The sequence below is a fragment of the Schistocerca americana genome, chromosome 1 (genome assembly GCF_021461395.2).
Source record: "Schistocerca americana isolate TAMUIC-IGC-003095 chromosome 1, iqSchAmer2.1, whole genome shotgun sequence".
NCBI lineage: Eukaryota > Metazoa > Arthropoda > Insecta > Orthoptera > Acrididae > Schistocerca > Schistocerca americana.
The window spans coordinates 185,965,755-185,985,063 of record NC_060119.1 but is presented as its reverse complement, the minus strand read 5'-3'; the positions used below and the strand labels follow the sequence as shown (position 1 = coordinate 185,985,063).

The window sequence follows — 19,309 nt, the reverse complement described above, 5'->3', positions numbered from 1 at the left end:
TAAAATCTGTTGAAATCCTTCCGCATTAAGCGTTTCTTTAAGCTCAGTAAGAGACTATACCTCAACCACGGAAAACAGCCCCATACCGTTACACCATCTGCCCGTATGTCATTGTCGGCACAACACGTGATGGCAGATGCTGATCTCTAGGCATTCGCCAAACCCAGGCCCTTCCATCGGATTGCTACAGGGTATAGTGTGATTCATCGCTCCAGATCACTGCTTACCAGTCATCCACCGACCAGGGACGAAGGTTTAGAAGTGTCCCTGATGGACTTGTTGCTCTTGTAACATCCACTGGCACTGAGCTCTTCTAACCGGCCCATTCTGCTGTTACCATCTCTCTATTGACAACACGGTACTCTTCGCCTCTCTTTATATTGACGAGTCCGCCACTTGTGACGTGTAGTGGTCGATTTCGCATTATGTACGGATATCCGGATGCTTTTGATCAGATTATGTATAATGTGGTTAGGTGTGGAGAAATAGTCCTCGTCTTCCTATCGATCTGCACGAAATGTGTAATCGCAACAGAGAAGAAATTGCGTTAGCCATGTTTAGTATACTACGAAAAGATGTAGAAATTGAGTCCGAAAATGGACGTGATGTGATGAGACTTGTGTACGTACAGTATAGATTTTTTGTGAGGGGAATATGTTCTGAAAGTTGCCTGTGTGCAGGGTGTCCCATTTACATTGACTATGTTATTCCTTTCAGATATACGCCATTCGGAATTGCGTACATTTTTAGAAGCCATCCTATCTTTAGTGTGTCCTATATTTTTCTCCTCCCAAGTAAATCTCGGCCAGAAGCAAAATAGAAAAATGCACCCAATAAGTCATGTTTAGCTACCTGTAAACAGCATGACTGCGTTTCGTGTAACATTTTTCGTTACGATCATGTGAACAGCAGTACATCTTTTTCACATAGCATCCTGTGTTTTTATTCGGTAATCCATTTCCTCTCGTCAAGATCTGTTTAAAAACATATCCCAGAGTTAATTTTAATTTTAATAATTAACAGCCTCAGTTGCAACTGAGGCTGTTAATTATTAAAATTAATATTTACACAGTTGCTGACAGGGCCGTGAAATGTTGAAGATATTTACATCCCAGTGTACGTAAACATGATGTAATAAAAAAAAACTGAACACAAATTCGACTTGGACACGCTGTATTAGCACACTGTGCAGGTACCCGGGGTATCGTGACTCGTCCACTAGCTAGATACGACAGTAAGCAAAGGAAAACGCACACAGGTTGTTCAGTCAACTGTCTTCAGTTGAGCGGTAACCTACTTTTTCATTGGTATACGCGAAGCACAAACGTAATGATACACACAAAGAAGTTATGAACAAATAAATATTATATTACATTATACTGAAAGATTAAAAGAATATCCAAGCCACAACAGTACCCAGGTGAGTACTGGCGCAGGACTAAAATATTTGGAGAGGCTACGGAAATTGTGACATAGATAATATCGGAGGCTATAACATAATTGTTACCTAAAATCAAATCCAGTGGAAACAGTATATAAAATCAGCAACTGACCGTACAATCAATCAGATGCGTTAGCTGTGAGGTCCCCTCTGAGCTCATTGTTAGCTGAAATGTTTCTGGAAAATTTTGAACTCTCATATTCAGATAAAGAGCCGCTACGTTCTGAAAAACATTACTGGATGAGAAACGTGGACGATGTACTGTACTCGTGGACATGTGGCACCAATTAATTAAACAAATCTTTTCTAGTGTTCACACCGCAGTAAAATTAAATTACGTAGTCCTTAGGAAAGTAACTTCTACAGATACAGTAATACCTGTCAATCCCTAACAGGCTGTAACACACAAACGTGTAACCTTACACTTCATGGTGCACCGTCTTCTATCTTTACCTCAAACCTAATCATATGAAGCCTGTCTCAAAAGTATCCGACCTTTGGCCTCAGAAACTATTTCGAATACCTGACGGGGTTGGGACCCTAATCTCCTTCAAAGTAGGCCCCTTGTGCTTGCACGCGCTTAGCCCACCGATCCTTCCACTGCCGGAAACACCTCTGGAAGTCTTCTTTTGGAATGTTGTTCAGCTCCGTCGTCGTGTTCCGCATTCTCTCTTCTCTACTCTCAAAACGTGATCCTTTCAGTGGCGTCTTCAATTTTGGAAACAACCAGAAGTCGCAAGGAGCCATGTCTCGTACATTGAACATGTAAAATAACTAAAGAAATTGTGTGCAGTAATAGTCATAGTCCTACCCTAATTGATAATGTACTTAGAATGTTGAAAGGAGAGGCAGAGGCTAACATCACTTACGTACCCTTTGCAGAAAGCACTAAATCATACTGATAACAAATTGCTCCCCTGACGCCCGGTCCAATCGTATTAATGTAACCACCGCCTATGTTCATCCTCAACGTGGAATAATCACTCAGACGGTAGGCGGCACCACTAGCAGTGACGGGTATGTACCCTGCGGTCCACAACCCCACGGCGACTGCCGCAGTCCATTTCACCCCTCCGTCGCCCCACACCGAACCACTCTTTCAGGGTTATTGTGCGGTTCGACCTACGGTGCCCCCACCAGATTCTGACTCTTAACAATAAATATGTTCTGAGATAAAAAAAAAGTGTGGCATTGCTTATTGAACGACCCTCGTGTATGTTGAGTATTATTTTAACAATATTTTCACGTAAACCTGAGCAGCTGAAGAATTATTATGAGACGGAGGTAATGAGATTCGAATTACAATTTGAAGAATAGCGTAACTCCTGTAAATGTGGTTCACTTCAACAGTGTCAGCCTTAGAATCCAAAGAAAATATCCGCACAACAGCAATGTTGATTATTAAATAGCGCTACGCTCCTTTTTTGATGACACGCTCATTCATTTCACTAATTTATACTGCATTTGCGAATATCAACTTAAAAATGTTGAGAGCAAAGAGATCTCTGGCACCAGCTACATGTTAGGAACTGCGGACTTTGACACAATGAACAAAGCACGTTACCAACGGCAAAACAGTATTTCACTGTATGTTTAAAGTGATATGACTGGTTAGTGGTATACCCGCTTTGATACGAAGCGTACTGGAAGACTGGCGAAACACAGGTGGACGTTAACTTCCTGTAGAGAAGAGAGTGCATGTGGAAGGATTTTGTTATGCTGGTCCAAATTGCCACTGACTCCCAGAAGTCTTGCCGAGTTGCTAAACCTCTGTAGAAAACCATTGAATGCGCGGAAGCTAAAGCCAGCCATCCATCAATTGCAGTACCTTTTCCCACTTGTGTCGGCCATTTGGAAACTGCAGTGTCCTTTGCTCCGTGCCCTTCATGCAATGCCGTACTGTCACTCGTTGGTTCAACACCTTCATGAACACAAACCTCTTGTTTTACGTTTCATCCGTGCAGCTGGGTTTTATCACTCGCTCTAGTGTGGGCGCTCTCACATGATTTCTCAGGCTACACCAACTCCAGCGGCTTTTAATTGTGGCGTGGATAGCAAAATAGTGTATTTTATGGTAACAAGTTGTGTTGGCCCTTTATCAACGCTTTCCAGCTGGAGGTTCTTCGTTTGTAGTTGAGTGGTTGACCTTTTACCTGATCCATCAACCACTGTAGTCTGTTTTACTCTAGTCAACTATTTGCTATGCTCCTTTTAAGTGTCCTCTATTTTGTGTTATTGCGGTGTTCATTTTAGCTCCGTACCCCTTGGTGTTCCCTCCCACTGGGTGCAGAGTTTACGCTTTTACTGTATAGGCCTTTTACAAGTATGTCTGTTTGGAACAGGGGACTGATGACCTAGATGTTTAGCCCCCATCAAACCCCAAAACCAACCAACCAACAAACCTCTTACACACTCCACTATACAGTACTTCGCGTTGGGGTATTAAAACTTTCTTCGTTGATGGAGCACATATGTGCCACTAAAGTAATGTTTTCATCGTTCGTACGTCTGTATCTCATATCTTTCCAATGCTAGCACGTTGCGGGGTTCTTTCGGAACTTGGAGAAAAATACTACGGACCGCGGGTTTGATATATAGAAGGCTGTGAAGCGATCAAATGGGGGAGAGGCGTGTTTATAGGTCGCACAGTGCGTCTGTTTCACGAAAATCAGATCAGACTACCATCTTGTTCGTTCGAAGAATGTCTGAAGTAACTGATTGTATTTTCTTATACATCCTAGACGTAGTTTGGAAACATTACAACACAGCTCAGTCATTCTAGTAGTTCCTACATTATTTGTATGCAATAGGGCCTATATGCCTCCGAAAACGTCATAGAATGTAGAAAACGTGTGTGGTATGCCAAGGGCATCTTCAAATGTTACATGAAAACCTGTGTGCGATATTTCCTGCTTCTCATTGTCAGGAGAATAAATGAGTTCTGGTACTGATTTTTTTTTATACTCTTCTCCATAATTGTCATCCAGATAAAATTATTCTAAAGTTAAATTTTTAACTGTGAATATCTCAGGTTCACACGAAAACATGAATCTAGTGAGATTCGTGAGACACAAGTGTCCCACTTCACCGATTTGCGTACCATCAGAATTATGGCTCAAATTTCTGTGCAGGATCGATTGCTGGGGCTGATATATACGAAGTTTGTTTTGTGGAGTCTACTTGATGTTCTATTGTAAGGATGGCCGAAATCCAGTTCACAAAGAGCTATAAAACAAATAGTATTGTACAATGTTAATACTACGTTTTCAGTTTTTAATAGAATTATTAATTTGCGAATTGGTCGGAGGGGAAACGCCACGGCGGCGCAAAAGCAAAGCAGGGCGGAGTGAGCTACCTCCCCAAATTACGACCGACCATGGAAATGAGGAGTGACGTCACCCCTCAGTGAAGAACCCCTTCTGAGCACGCGGGGGACCAGGGGTGGATGTCCGCTCCAGTAGCGAGCGATCGGTCGTGCTGTTAGCCGCCGCCCCGAGGGAACGAAGGCGGGCACTCTCTGTGGCGCCGCCCGTAGCAGTTGCAAGCAGGTCCTCCCAGCGTGAGCCGCCTGGTAAATAAGACCGCTGCGCTTCATTGCACTGCGTAATTATTGCGTCGCTCGTGTCGTTTCCTCTGCGACGAACGCGGTTATAGCTTCCTCCTCCCGGCGTTCTAATTCGTGTCAACTCTCTTTCCTTGCCCACAATCAGTGACGTCGTCGTGGTAACTACAGAGTGTTTTAGAAAGATTTGTTCGAATTCGCAACACTGAATCTTCTACTTCCCTTCACTACCCCTCTTACTTACATGCGGTACATTTTTAACTTAAAAGTGTTGTTACTGTCTTCATTCCGAAGACAGGTCTGATGTACACTCATGCTCATAAATTAAGGATGATGCTGATAAATGGTGAAACAACGCTCTCGTGGGCAGTTTGCAAGTTTAAATCACCTGGGGTCTCACCATGCGGTGCATTTGACCTGCGGTCTTCGCACAGGTGTGTTGGCGCATGTCAGAGTACGGTGCATCGAGTAAGTGTGCAGATGTTTTCACACTTGCTAATGGTGACCGTGTGTTGAAAATGGCTCAAAGAACACATATTGATGACGTTATGAGGGCTAGAATACTAGGGCGACTGGAGGCTGGTAAACACAGCAGGTCGTAACACGGGCCCTCCGTATGCCACGAAGTGTGATCTCAAGATTATGGCAACGATTTCAGCAGACAGAAAACGTGTCCAGGCGCTACAGTAAGGGACGTACATAGTGTAAAACACCACAAGAAGACCGATATCTCACCATCAGTGGCCGCAGACGGCGACGGAGTACTGCAGGTAGCCTTGCTCGGGACCTTACCGCAGCCACTGGAACAGTTGTCTCCAGACACACAGTCTACAGACGACTGAAGCATGGTTTATTCGCCCGAAGACCTGCGAGGTGCACTCCACTAACCCCTGGTCACAGGAGAGCCCGTGAAGCCTGGTGTCAAGAACACAGTACATGGTCATTCGAACAGTGGTCCCAGGTTATGTTCACGGACGAGTCCAGATTAGTCTCAACAGTGATTCTCGCCGGGTTTTCATAAGGCGTGAACCAGGAACCAGATACCAAGCCCTTAATGCCCTTGAAAGGGACCTGTATGGAGGTCGTGGTTTGATGGTGTGGGGTGGGAGTGTAATTGGTGCACGTACAACCCTGCATGTCTTCGAGGGAGGAACTGTAACGGGACAGGTGTATTGGGACGTCATTTTGCACCAGTATGTCCGCCTTTTCAGGGGTGCAGTGGGTCGCACCTTCTTCCTGATGGACAATAACGCACGGCCCCACCGAGCTGCCATCGTGGACGAGTACCTTGAAACAGAAGATATCAGGCGAATGGAGTGGCCAGTCTGTTCTCCAGACCTAAACACCAACGAGCACGTCTGGGAATGCTCTCGGTCGACGTAGCGCTGCACCTCTTCAAATCCCTAGGACACTTCAGGAGCTCAGACACGCACTGTTGCAAGAGTGGGAGGCTATAACCCAGCAGCTGCTCGACCACCTGATCCAGAGTATGCCAACCCGTTGTGCGGCCTGTGTACGTGTGCATGGTGACCATATCCCATACTGATGTCGGGGTACATGCGCAGGAAACAGTGGCGTTTTGCAGCACATGTGTTTCGCGACAGTTTTCTCGACTTGTTCACCAATACCGTGGACTTACAGCTCTGTCGTATGTGTTCCCTATGTGCCTATGCTATTAGCGCCAGTTTTGTGTAGTGCCATGTTGTATGGCACCACATTCTGCAATTATCGTTAATTTATGAGCATGAGTGTAGCTCCCCTCGCTACTCTATCCTGCGCAAGCCTCTTCATCTCCGAATAACTACTGCGACCTACCACCTTTTGAACCTGCTAACTATTTTCATCTCTTGGTCTACCTTTACAATATTTACCCCACACTCTCTAGTACTGAGCTGGTGATTCGTTGATGTCTCAGAATGCATTCTGTCAGCCGATCGCTTTTTTGTTTAGTCAGGTTGTGGCACAAACTTGTACTTTCCCAGTTCCGTTCACTACCTTCTGTTACTTACATAATCTACCCATCTAATCTTCAGCATCCTTCTGTAGTACTACATTTATTCTCTTCATGTCTGAACTGTTCATTGTCCACATTTCACTTCCATACAAGGATACAGTCAAGACAAATACCTGCAGAAAAGATTCCATAACACTTGGATCTATATTCGACGCGTACAGTTTTCTCTTCCATCGCTAGTCTACATTTTATACCTCTCTATTTCGGCCATCATCAGTTATTTTGTTCCCTGTCTTGTAACTCTCGGCTGGTTTCTTTACAATTTTAAATATAGCCTTTCGCTGTATTTTATCCCTGCTACCTTCAGAATTTCAAAGAATATAATAAAGTCAACATTGTCAAAAGCTTTCTCCTTAACCTTTTTTGAAACAGAAGTCGTAGGGTCAGTATTGCCTCGCTTGTTCCTAGTTTCACGTAGGATTAAAAAAAATTATTTTACAAGGGTATATCTTTTACAAGTATGCACATAGAACCTTGAATACTTTTTACAATTACGTTTAGGATCAAACATTTCATTTGCCTTTCACAATTGCTCCATTTGCCCACCTCCCGCCTGCCACCAGTGGACGCGCGACGAACTCAATCCGTTCTATTGGGAGCACGTTTTCGATTGTTGAGCGGCATCGGAGTTCACCCACCGTGTTCTGAGGGGAGCGTTTCACAATTTTGCACAAAAAAAGACGTTAGAGCAGAGGGCCTTTGAAATACAGTGGTGCAATGCGAGGTCCTTACGAGGTACAATGCCTTACTCTCAACGAAAACCAGGCTGTACAGTTGTAAATGAGTTACACCTATTGAGACGGAAACATAGAACGCAAAGCGCGTGTTGTTGCTGTCTTATCGGCGCACATAGGGCACTGAACGAGCGTGCTAGCGAACTAGCTGCACCTCGCAGATCGCTACTGGCAACATATGGGCTGGCAGCTTAAAACTGGCACCAAGGTAATCTTCTGGTTTTGATATGTAAAATGAAATCTGCCCCATGTTTCAAACTCCATTCCTGTACAAGGTACATTCTTGTGAAATCGGATGTACGTTTTTTGAAGCAGCCTATACTGTGGAATCAGAGAACAGTAAGTAACAGAAGTGGTAGATAGAGTGGATCGTGGCGTGTCACCTGCTGTTCCTGTTAGATGTGTATCGGTTCGTGAACTAATAGCTTCCGGTTGGCATTACGTCATCAGATAGTGCCTGACGTGCGGTCGATTAACTCTAGATGTCGCGGAGCGGAACGTTAAACCATTTCACAATGCATTTCAAATGACGGCGTTCACACAGACGGAACGAAACGGAACGTCACTGTCAAGGATTCTTCGCTTACTTCGTAACGTTTTTCCGAAGGTTGCATAAGGCCTTGGTATTTTTGCCACGAGTGTTATCTCACAAAAGACACGAAACATTTCAAAGCGGAAAATTACAGCTTTTACAATAACTAGACAAGAAGCATCCTCCACTGTTCGTAAATAAGAACGTAATGATTTTCAATTAAACCTTTTTCGACCGTGAAAATCTCAGGTCTAATGAAGGGAAAACCTGTTTTATACGTTATTACGTTATTTAACAGCTAGAAACAAATAGAGATGCAAAGAACAAGGTAAAAAAGCATTAGATATTTCTTATAAATTTATTCTTTTGCGACTGTAACAAAAGTCATACTTAGACCAAACGCGTTTCGCTTTATTTCAAAGCATCTTCAGTGGTCAGTGTAACAATGTAATCTGTTCGTCAAGATCGTTGACAGTTGTCATGTTTTACTTTACTGCTGTTAAATGTACAATTATTACTAACGATTTTTCTTGTTTCCTACTACATTTCTAACGTTCTTTCACATACTAGTTACAGATTTTAAGAACACTGCGCTTCACTGACACTGGGTCTCTGCCCGAGGACAGGGTGTTTGTGTTGTCCTCATTTCATCATAATCATACGTGACAGTGGCTCGACTGGACTGTGTAAAGAATTGAACTGCGTGAAAATTGGGACAAACCAATCGTCATCATAATCAACTGATGGACTCGAATTCGGGAGGACGACGGTTCAATCCCGCGTCTTGCCATCCTGATATGAGTTTTCGGTGATTTCGCTAAATCGCTCCAGGCTACTGCCGGGATTGTCCCTCTAAAAGGGGACGGCCGACTTCCTTCCCCGTCCTTCCCCAATCCGATGAGACCGATGACCTCGCTGTTGGTCTCCTCTTCCAAACAATCCCCGATCATCATCAACAGACACTGAATATATTTTTTTTTTTTTTTTTTTTTTTTTTTTTTAGCAGTGGAACTGACTGTTACTTCTGTTACCCTACGTAAATGTAACAGATCTAATGAGGAGACTGCCTCTTGTCCGTCCTCGTTTAGAATACTGTTGCGCGGTATGGGATCCTACCGGATAGGACTGACGGGATACATCGAAAATTTTCAAAGAAGGGCAGCACGTTTTGTATTATCGCGAAATATGGGAGAGAGTGTCACTGGAATGATACATGATTTGTGCTGGACATCATTAAAAGAAAGGCTTTTTAGTTGCGACGGAATCTTTTCACGAAATTCCAGTCACCAACTTTCTCTTCCGAATGCGAAAATATTTTGTGGACACCGACCTACATAGGGAGAAACGATCACCACGATAAAATAAGGGAAATCAAAGCTCGTGCGGAAAGGTGTAGGTGTACGTTCTTTCCGCGCGCTATACGAGACTGGAATAATAGAGAATTGTGAAGGTGGTTCGATGAACCCTCTGCCAGTCACTTAAATGTGATTTGCAGAGGATGGTCGGCTATCCACATTGAAGTTTTCAGTGTTTCGCCCAATAGCAGGGGACATTGTTGGTTTCCTCTCTCATCTCCAGTGGTCTTGTTGAATGCGCGTCAAACTCTAATCTTCCATTTTGTAGATTAATCTGTTTTCTGCTGTTCTCTCTTGAATAAGTCCTTAAAATCGCGTAAGAAACACACGTTATGTTCTATATTCCGCGCGAAAGGATGTAATTTTTTTAATGTACTCAGTGGTTACTTGTCTAGTGGTTAACCCCTAAGTCCGTATTTACCCACGGAGGATGTAAGGAGGATTCACTGTCTGCAGTGAAACTCTGTTAAGCTAATCTGTTTCCGAGACGTCGAAAAAATCTCTCCAAGGGTCTAATACTCCTAGTATTTCACTTTTCCTTGTATATATCTGTTTGCCCGCCTACTTAGCAGTGCGGACTAACGCACTGCTTTCCGGGCGGGAAGGCGCGCCGGTCCCAGGCACGAATCCGCCCGGCGGGTTATTGTCGAGGTCCGGTGTGCCGGCCAGTCTGTGGATGGTTTTTAAGGCGGTTTTCCATCTGCCTCAGCGAATGCGGGCAGGTTCTCCTTACTCCGCCTCAGTTACACTATGTCGGCGATTGCTGCGCAAACACTATCTCCACGTGCTCGTACACCATAATTACTCTACGACGCAACCATTTGGGTTACACTCGTCTGGAATGAGACGTTCCCGGGGGGCCCCACTAGGGGCCGAACCGCAAAATAGACCTGGGTTCGGTGTGGGGCGGCTGTGGGATGAGAGGACTGCTGTAGCCTGTTGTGAAGTTGTGTACCACCGAGGGCTACGGCGGGACGAAGCCTCTCCGTCGTTATAATATAATACAATATATCTGTTTGAAAAGAGACTAGTGAATTAACTCACAGTTCTCAGTAAAGTCCGCTACAAACCTCCATCCATTCCGTAAATTATTCCCGCACCCACCTCCACTATCCACTGTCAAATGCTGAACAAAGCACTGTCTTATTTTTTCCACGATCCCTCCATAAACTGAAAAGTGCCTGTAAATGTAAATCTTATAACATTGCAAGGAAACGAAACATGAATTTCTTGTACACATCCACTTGCATGTAATACATTCTTGGTGAAAGACGTCGCATTCGAGGAAGCAAGTGTTATGATAAGTCTTTCCAACAGCTGACAATGTCTTTTATTCTTCCACTTAGTCTTCTTTGAAGATTGTAGAACTGGCGCAGCAAGATACCAGTTTTTCTTGTCGCACCTGAGATGGGGATTTTGTAAAGCTACACGAAGTATTCTGCCGTGGAATTATTACGTACTAATTTGATGAAAATTTCTTGCCACCAAGTAGAAGTTCTCTTCTACGAGCGTCTGGGGTATGAGGTGGTCGTAATAGGAATACCATGTGATGCGTTTTCGCTGTTACTGCTGCTGTTTATTATATGTGGGTAACCTTCGACTTAACATTCAACAAGCAAAATTGATACTTTTTGCAGAGGATACTAATGTTATAATAAATCCCGTTACGTCAAAAGCAACAGAAGAGTTGGTAAATGATATTTTCTAAAGAATTCTGAAGTGGATCTTTTGAAAATTGACTCTCCCTAAATTTTGAAAAAAAAAATCTATATTCAATTCTGTACAGCAAATAGTCATACCAACAGTTGATATAGCACATCAACAGGAGTCAGTAAATAGGGTAGAATCCTCCAAATTTTTGGGTGTATGTATTGATGAAAATTTGAAGTAGAAGAAGCATATTACTGAGTTTCTCGAACAATTAAGTCCAGTTACATTTCCTTTTCGTAGAATTGCTAATCTTCGAAACCAACGTATCAACCTTCTGACTATTTTTCTGAGGTAACTCGTCACTTAGAAATAAAGAATTGATAGCAAAAAAAAGCGAGCAGTAAGAATAATACACTGATTAGCAAGAACATTATGACCTGTAGAGGCGATAGCAGCGTCACTTAGCGAGGAGTGGGTAACACGCACGGTGCATGTAGTGTCAGTGAACGTGCAGTCCGCGTGTACAATGGCGAGACGCGCCAGCTGTCTGAGTTTGACAGAGGGGAGATTGTGATAACCCGGAGGTTCGGCACGGAAACTGCACGACTTGACGGGTGTTCGAGGAATTCTGTGGCGAGGGTCTCCAAATCAAGGTGAAACCATGTCCAGACGTTGTGGTTTCGGGCGGCCATTCCTCGTTACAGATGTCGGACGTATTAAGCTGGGCAGACTGGTAAAACAGGGTAGGCGGCGAATTGTGCCGGAACTAACATCGGACAGTGCACGTCGTCTTCCAGGGGAACAGCTGCTTGATACCTGCACGGCGGGACGAAGACAACCTGCGGCTCCATTGTGCTCTGGGGACCATTGACGTGGACATCCATGGTCCCAGTGGAGCTCGTGGAAGGGACGGTCAAGGCATGTCTTACACTGGTTGCAGTTCACGTACATCCCTTCATGACGATCATTTTTCCCGACGGTAGTGGTATTTTTCAACAAGAAAATGCGTCATATCAGAAGTTCGGATTGTAATGGAGTGGTTCGAGGAACCCAGTGACGAGTTCCAATTGATGTACCGGTCCTCGAACTCGCCCGATCTGAATTGGATCGAACACATCTGGGATGTTATTGAACATGGCGTTAGAGCTCATGCCCCCCCCCCCCCCCCCCCTCCGTTTCCCTGAATTTACGGGAATTGGGTGACTTGCGTATGCAGATGTGGTGCCAACTCCCTTCTATCAAGGCTTCATTGTTTCCATGCCACGACTCGTCGCCACTGTTATCCGTGCCCAAGGTGGACATACCGGCTTTTAGGTAGCTGGTCATAATGTTCTGGTACGTGCTGTTCATCCGCGGATGTCACGTAGGCACATCTCCGTGGAACTAGGCATTTTAACTACTCCATCACAATAGATACATTCGCTAATGGAATTCCTCATAAGTAATCCATCACAATTTGAGACGAACAGTGGCGTCCATGCTTACGACACTAGAGGGGGAAAAATGACCTTCGTTACACATTGTTAAAGCTGTCAGTGACTCAGGAAGGATTTTGATACGCAGCAACAAAAATTTTTGATAATTTGCCCATCAACATGAAGTTTCTGACAAGTAGCAACGCAAGTCTTAAATCTAATTTAAAATCATTTCTCCTGGAGAACTCATTGGCAAATTTCTATTTAATAACTGGTAGACAGTAAAAAAAAGGACAATTATGTGTAGTTGCATGAGTGGAACTAAAAATGTTTCCATTAACGTTAACGCTAATCAGCTGTACATATGCTGTAAAGTAACACGTCCCACGTTATTTCGATGAGAGAATCGTTCGTATGATCTATGGAACAGCTAGCTAACTAACTAACTTTCTTTCTTTTACTATTTTTTCGGTGTAATGTAATTGTAATGATTGCTGTTGGTGCAGCTCACTAGAGCCGGCTTTGGTTCTATGTTTCAGGTTGAGGTGATATCGCAGATGTGCAGCGAGACCCATCGTCCTAGTTGAGCGGTGAGTACCTCGCCAGCCCGCGGGTGCCTTGGGCAATTCCCAGCCAAGCGCGCTCCAGCTAATGGCCTTCTACACGCTCCAGCGCGGACGGAGACGGCGGTTCGTGAAATCTCGACTGGCGAATCGGCGAGGCGAGGTTAAGAGCGCCAACCCCGCAAGTGCGCCGCCTGTGTGCTTGCGTCACCACGAGCCCCCGGCGGAATAGCCTCCTTGCAATCTGTGCCGGCCTCTTATCTCCCTGTCGTGTTCGACTGGCCAGATAAAGGGTTCTCCCCTTTCCCAACACTCTGCAGCCGGCTCCGCGCTCACCGGCGTTGTCCGGCCAATACAGCTTGCGGCGGAGAAAACGTGCAGTCCTGTGTGTGGGTTCTAACCAACATGATGCGAGAATACGTTAAGCCTACTACTTCACTGTTACCTCCGTGGTTTGCGTGTCCTTCTAGCATCTCTTTGCAATCATGTAAATGTAAGCAAACTGGTGCTCATTCAGTAGTTAGCAATACACCCATAGGAAGGCGTCTTGCAATAGCTGCTGAAACGACGGAATTTCATAGTTGACAATGCAGCCTCAAACCCAGAAGAATTTTGTTGACTGTACTAGCTTGATATGCGGCAAGCCATTCTCGCCAGCCGCCAGCCATCTGTCATTTTATGTTTTGATCACGACTGTGTCAAACGTGTTATCTTTCGTTTAATTTTCTACTTCATTCGATAGATAAACTTGAATTACCATAAGATCAACTTACTTCCTGTTTAGATTACCGACTTCTTACTTTTCTTTTTCGTTACACTATTACACTTAGTACAGTCTACATCTACATGGTTACTCTGCAATTCACACTTAAGTGCCTGGCAGAGTGTTCATCGAACCATTTTCATACTACTTCTCTATCATTCCGCTCTCGAATGGTGCGTGGGGAAAAAAAGAGCACCTAAATCTTTCCGTTCGAGCTCTGATTTCTCTTATTTTATTATGATGATCATTTCGCCCTACGTAGGTGAGTGTCAAAAAAGTATTTTTGCATTCGGAAGAGAAATAAATTTCGTAAACAGATATCGCCGCAAAAAAAAAAAAAAAAAAAAAAAAAAAAAAAAAAAAAAAAAAAAAAACCTTTGTTTCAGTGACTGCCACCCCAACTCGCGTGTCATATCAGTGACACTCTCACCCCTATTGCGTGATAACACGAAACGGGCTGCCCTTCTTTGCACTTTTTCGATGTTTTCCGTCAATCCTACCTTGTAAGGATCCCACACCGCCCTGCAATATTCCAGCAGAGGGCGGACAAGTGTAATGTAGGCTGTCTCTTTAGTGGATTTGTCGCATCTTGTAAGCGTTCTGCCAACACAGAGCAGTGTTTCACCTTCCCCATAACATTATCTTTGTGGTCTTTGCAATTTTCGTAATTGTAATTCCTAGGTATTTAGTCGAATTGACAGCTCTTAGATTTGTGCGATTTATCGTATACCCAAAATTCATCAGAATTTTTTAGTACCCATGTGGATGACCTTGCACTTTTCTTTGTTTAGTGCCAATTGCCACTTTTCGCACCATACAGAAATTCTCTCTAGATCATTTTCCAATTGTTGATCGTCTGCTGATTGTACTGGACGGTAAAACAATGTAAGGGGGCTGCTCAGATTATCACCTACATCATTTATGTAAATCAGGAACAGGAGAGGGCCTATGACACTACCTTGGGGAACACCAGGTATCACTTCTGTTCTACTCGACGATCTGGACAGGAAGTGATTTGAGTTGTTTCGCAACACCTAAATATCTACTTTTATGTCACTCATGCTAACAGCTGCTCTGGTTTCTAATTCTTGAAAATTTACTTCATCTTCTTTCGTGAAGGAATTACGGAAAACTGTATTTAATAACTCTGCTTTAGTGGCACCATCATCGGTAACATATCCATCGCTATCGCGCAGTGACGGTATTGACTGGTTTTGACTGTCTTTACTTTCCTATTATTTACAAATTAACTCTGCTTTGGGGAGACAAATACGGGATGGCATTGTACAGGAAAGCGTCTTGGGAGATCCTCGAGCGCCCATTGCTGTACCGACGACGGAATGTACCCTTTGTGGTGGTCAATCCTGATCCTCGTAGCAACGGTCAGCTGTCTCGGAGGCCATCAGGGTAGGGCACTGCCTGTTAGTAACATGGATCTACGACTGGCCTTTCCATTAGGCAGGAAGTGTTTCTTCTGGCCTGGGAAGTGGGTTTCTGGAAGAATAACATCTTTCAAAACATTCCTGGGAACCACAGCTCATATTTTACATGCCCTTCTTACTCAGTTGTTGTCCGCCCCCCGGTAGCTGAATGAGCCGGCGCGGTAGCTCAGCGTGTTCGGTCAGAGGGCTAGGTGCCCTCAGTAATAAAAAAAACTGAGTCAAAGAATCAATGATCCACTTGAACGGATGTCATGTGACGTCCGCCCAGACCAAACGCTACGAGCAATATCGAACAAATTTAATAAAAAAAAAAGGTCAGCGTGACGGATTGTCAATGCTCTTGGCCAGAGTTCGATTCCCGGCCGGGTCGGGGAATTTTCTCCGCCCAGGGACTGGGTGTTGTGCTGTCCTCATCACCATTCTTTCATCCTCATCGACCCGCAAGTCACCGAAGTGGCGTCAAATTGGAAGACCGGTACCCAGCGAACGGCCTGCCCGACGGGGGGCCCTAGCCATACATTAAATTAAAAGAAATACTCAATATTTTTTTCATAATGCGGAGCTACAGTCATAATATATTTCTTTAAAGTCAGTACCGCCATTAGACTGTTGTTTATTTGAACTTGATAATGGCACTCTGAAGCCGAAATCATGATTGTGTAAGTGTAAATGAAACAATGCAAATAAACAACAGTCTAATGGCGGCACTGACTTTAAAGTAAACAACTCAGTTGTTTTCTCGTGCTCAGGACATTTTGTAGTGCGTAATAACAAAGTTTCTGAGCTCTTTGCTTTTGCACTAGCCTGTGGACTGGCCGGCCCAAATTGAACAGACTAGCTAAGGGCAAAATTTACTGTTATTTTCCTTAATTGGAGGGACGTCCACGCTATGCTCTACGATTGGCTATAGCGGCGAGAAGAGAGCGCCTCAACAGTGTTCAGGAGGGACGTTGGAGGATTGAAAATTACACTCTTGGTTCAGAATTCTTTCAGGGGACACACTGTTGTTCTACGCTTCGTCTTGAGCCGGCGCCGCACTTGGGCTGAGTTCACAGTTCTGCGACTTGGCAAAATTTCACTAATGAGTCGTGGGGGCATCGTGTACATCTACACTGCTGCCACGAACGTTACGTGAGTGTTTGGTAAAACTATAGGTCGGATCTAAATGCAACTTGCCATCTTTGATTCATGTTTCGTGACAACCTTTCGGTCTGTCGAATCTGACTCCTTTCGTTTTGCCTCTGATTTTCTCAATGTCTTACTTTAGATTTTACTCTGTTTTCATTTTTTTACACAATAGTTGTTCACTTTAAATTTTCCAACGATATCTCGCTGGGGCCGCCCATACAACAAACTTTTCATTTTAAAATCAACCCAATGTCGGTTGTGTTTACAGTTATCATTTTTCTTGGAATAATGTTAATGAATTAAACTCTTATCAGATCAACGTGTTTCATTTAGTAGTTTCACCTTCGCTAATATTGGCAACGGGTTATCTCTACCAGAGGTGTTATGGCCACAGTAAATTTTATAGGGGTGTTATCCAACGAGCAGTGTGCAGCCGGCCGTTGTGGCCGAGCGGTTCTAGGCGCTTCAGTCTGGAACCGCGCGACTGCTACGGTCGCAGGTTCGAATCCTGCCTCGGGCATGGATGTGTGTGATGTCCTTAGGTTACCAGAATGAGATTTTCACTCCGCAGCGGAGTGTGCGCTGATATGAAACTTTGTGGCAGATTAAAACTGTGTGCCCGACCGAGACTCGAACTCGGGACCTTTGCCTTTCCCGGGCAAGTGCTCTACCATCTGAGCCACCGAGCACGACTCACGCCCGGTCCTCACAGCTTTACTTCTGCCAGTATCTCGTCTCCTACCTTCCAAACTTTACAGAAGCTCTCCTGCGAACCTTGCAGAACTAGCACTCCTGAAAGAAAGGATACTGCGGAGACATGGCTTCGCCACAGCCTGGGGGATGTTTCCAGAATGAGATTTTCACTCTGCAGCGGAGTGTGCGCTGATATGAAGCTTCCTGGCAGATTAAAACTGTGTGCCCGACCGAGACTCGGTAGAGCACTTGCCCGCGAAAGGCAATGCTCCCGAGTTAGAGTCTCGGTCGGGCACACAGTTTTAATCTGCCAGGAAGTTTCGTCCTTAGGTTAGTTACATTTAAGTAGTTCTAAGTCTAGGGGACTGATGACCTCAGATATTAAGTCCCACAGTGCTTAGAGCCATTTGAACCATTTTGTAGACTGTCTGGTATTTTACTTCTATAGTTTCAAAGTGAGGCAAATGTTATTTTTTGAATGTGCTACCTTTTTTCACATTTGGAAATAACTTCATGTGTAGTGACTGTAACACAGTAGGTATTGTGTGCATTGGCGTTCATATACTTTGTCATTTTATGGCTCTAGTTACGGTGTGTTTTCTTTACTCTGTGTAAAGTAGTGCGTCGTACTTGCCTATTGTCCGTCATTATTCGTTGATTTCTGTTTACGATACCACGAGAGTGAAGCAATGCATCACTGTTGTTATAGTTTTCGGCACCGGGGTTTGAAGTTAAGGTCCTGTACTGACATTCAGTAAAAATCTGACGGGGAAGACATCCTGACCTATAGAAGAAAGCTGCAGAAAACGAGGCGCAGTGCAGCGGTAACGAGGACGATTTTAAAAATAGAAAGAGTGTCACGAGAAAAACTGCTCGCCTGAGTGGACGCAGATTTCCGAGACTTTCTAAAGGACCATTAGTTTCTTTCGCTGTAGCAGAACAAAAGTGGTGTAAAGTGTAGGTTTCCTTTCACGACTCAGCTGTTCCTCGTCTTGAGATTCCACCCCCATTGAGTCTCGGGCCAGGCGCGTCGCTCGGTGACCTTTAGGATGGGTGCTCCGAGGTAATCGCAGGGCGCGTCTGCGTCTGCGAGGTGCCACGCCGAGACGTTCTTCCGCAGTGTGCCTAGTGCGGATCCCCTGGCGGAACTGGGATTTCATTAAGGAAAAGAGACTGCTGTCGTAAGGAAGGCACGAGTTTGGCCGTTTCATCGATGTCGTATATATATATATATATATATATATATATATATATATATATATATATATATATATATATACTCCTGGAAATTGAAATAAGAACACCGTGAATTCATTGTCCCAGGAAGGGGAAACTTTATTGACACATTCCTGGGGTCAGATACATCACATGATCACACTGACAGAACCACAGGCACATAGACACAGGCAACAGAGCATGCACAATGTCGGCACTAGTACAGTGTATATCCACCTTTCGCAGCAATGCAGGCTGCTATTCTCCCATGGAGACGATCGTAGAGATGCTGGATGTAGCCCTGTGGAACGGCTTGCCATGCCATTTCCACCTGGCGCCTCAGTTGGACCAGCGTTCGTGCTGGACATGCAGACCGCGTGAGACGACGCTTCATCCAGTCCCAAACATGCTCAATGGGGGACAGATCCGGAGATCCTGCTGGCCAGGGTAGTTGACTTAAACCTTCTAGAGCACGTTGGGTGGCACGGGATATATGCGGACGTGCATTGTCCTGTTGGAACAGCAAGTTCCCGTGCCGGTCTAGGAATAGTAGAACGATGGGTTCGATGACGGTTTGGATGTACCGTGCACTATTCAGTGTCCCCTCGACGGTCACCAGTGGTGTACGGCCAGTGTAGGAGATCGCTCCCCACACCATGATGCCGGGTGTTGGCCCTGTGTGCCTCGGTCGTATGCAGTCCTGATTGTGGCGCTCACCTGCACGGCGCCAAACACGCATACGACCATCATTGGCACCAAGGCAGAAGCGACTCTCATCGCTGAAGACGACACGTCTCCATTC

The 19,309-nt window shown here is 44.7% G+C and overlaps 1 protein-coding gene and 1 non-coding gene across 4 annotated transcripts in view; one reads left to right on the top strand and one right to left on the bottom strand.

The window, feature by feature from the left end:
- The window catches only part of LOC124555517 (protein yippee-like 2), a 609,150-nt gene that overhangs the window by 319,253 nt on the left and 270,588 nt on the right, over nucleotides 1-19,309 (top strand). For all 3 annotated transcript variants that reach the window (XM_047129839.1, XM_047130443.1, XM_047130895.1), the window contains one exon: nucleotides 13,243-13,293. The gene's annotated coding sequence lies outside the window, so the exon portion shown is untranslated. The remainder of the gene's footprint in view (nucleotides 1-13,242; nucleotides 13,294-19,309) is intronic.
- Nucleotides 17,215-17,288, bottom strand: Trnas-gga. The gene has a single exon. It is a non-coding gene; the product is annotated as a tRNA-Ser (tRNA).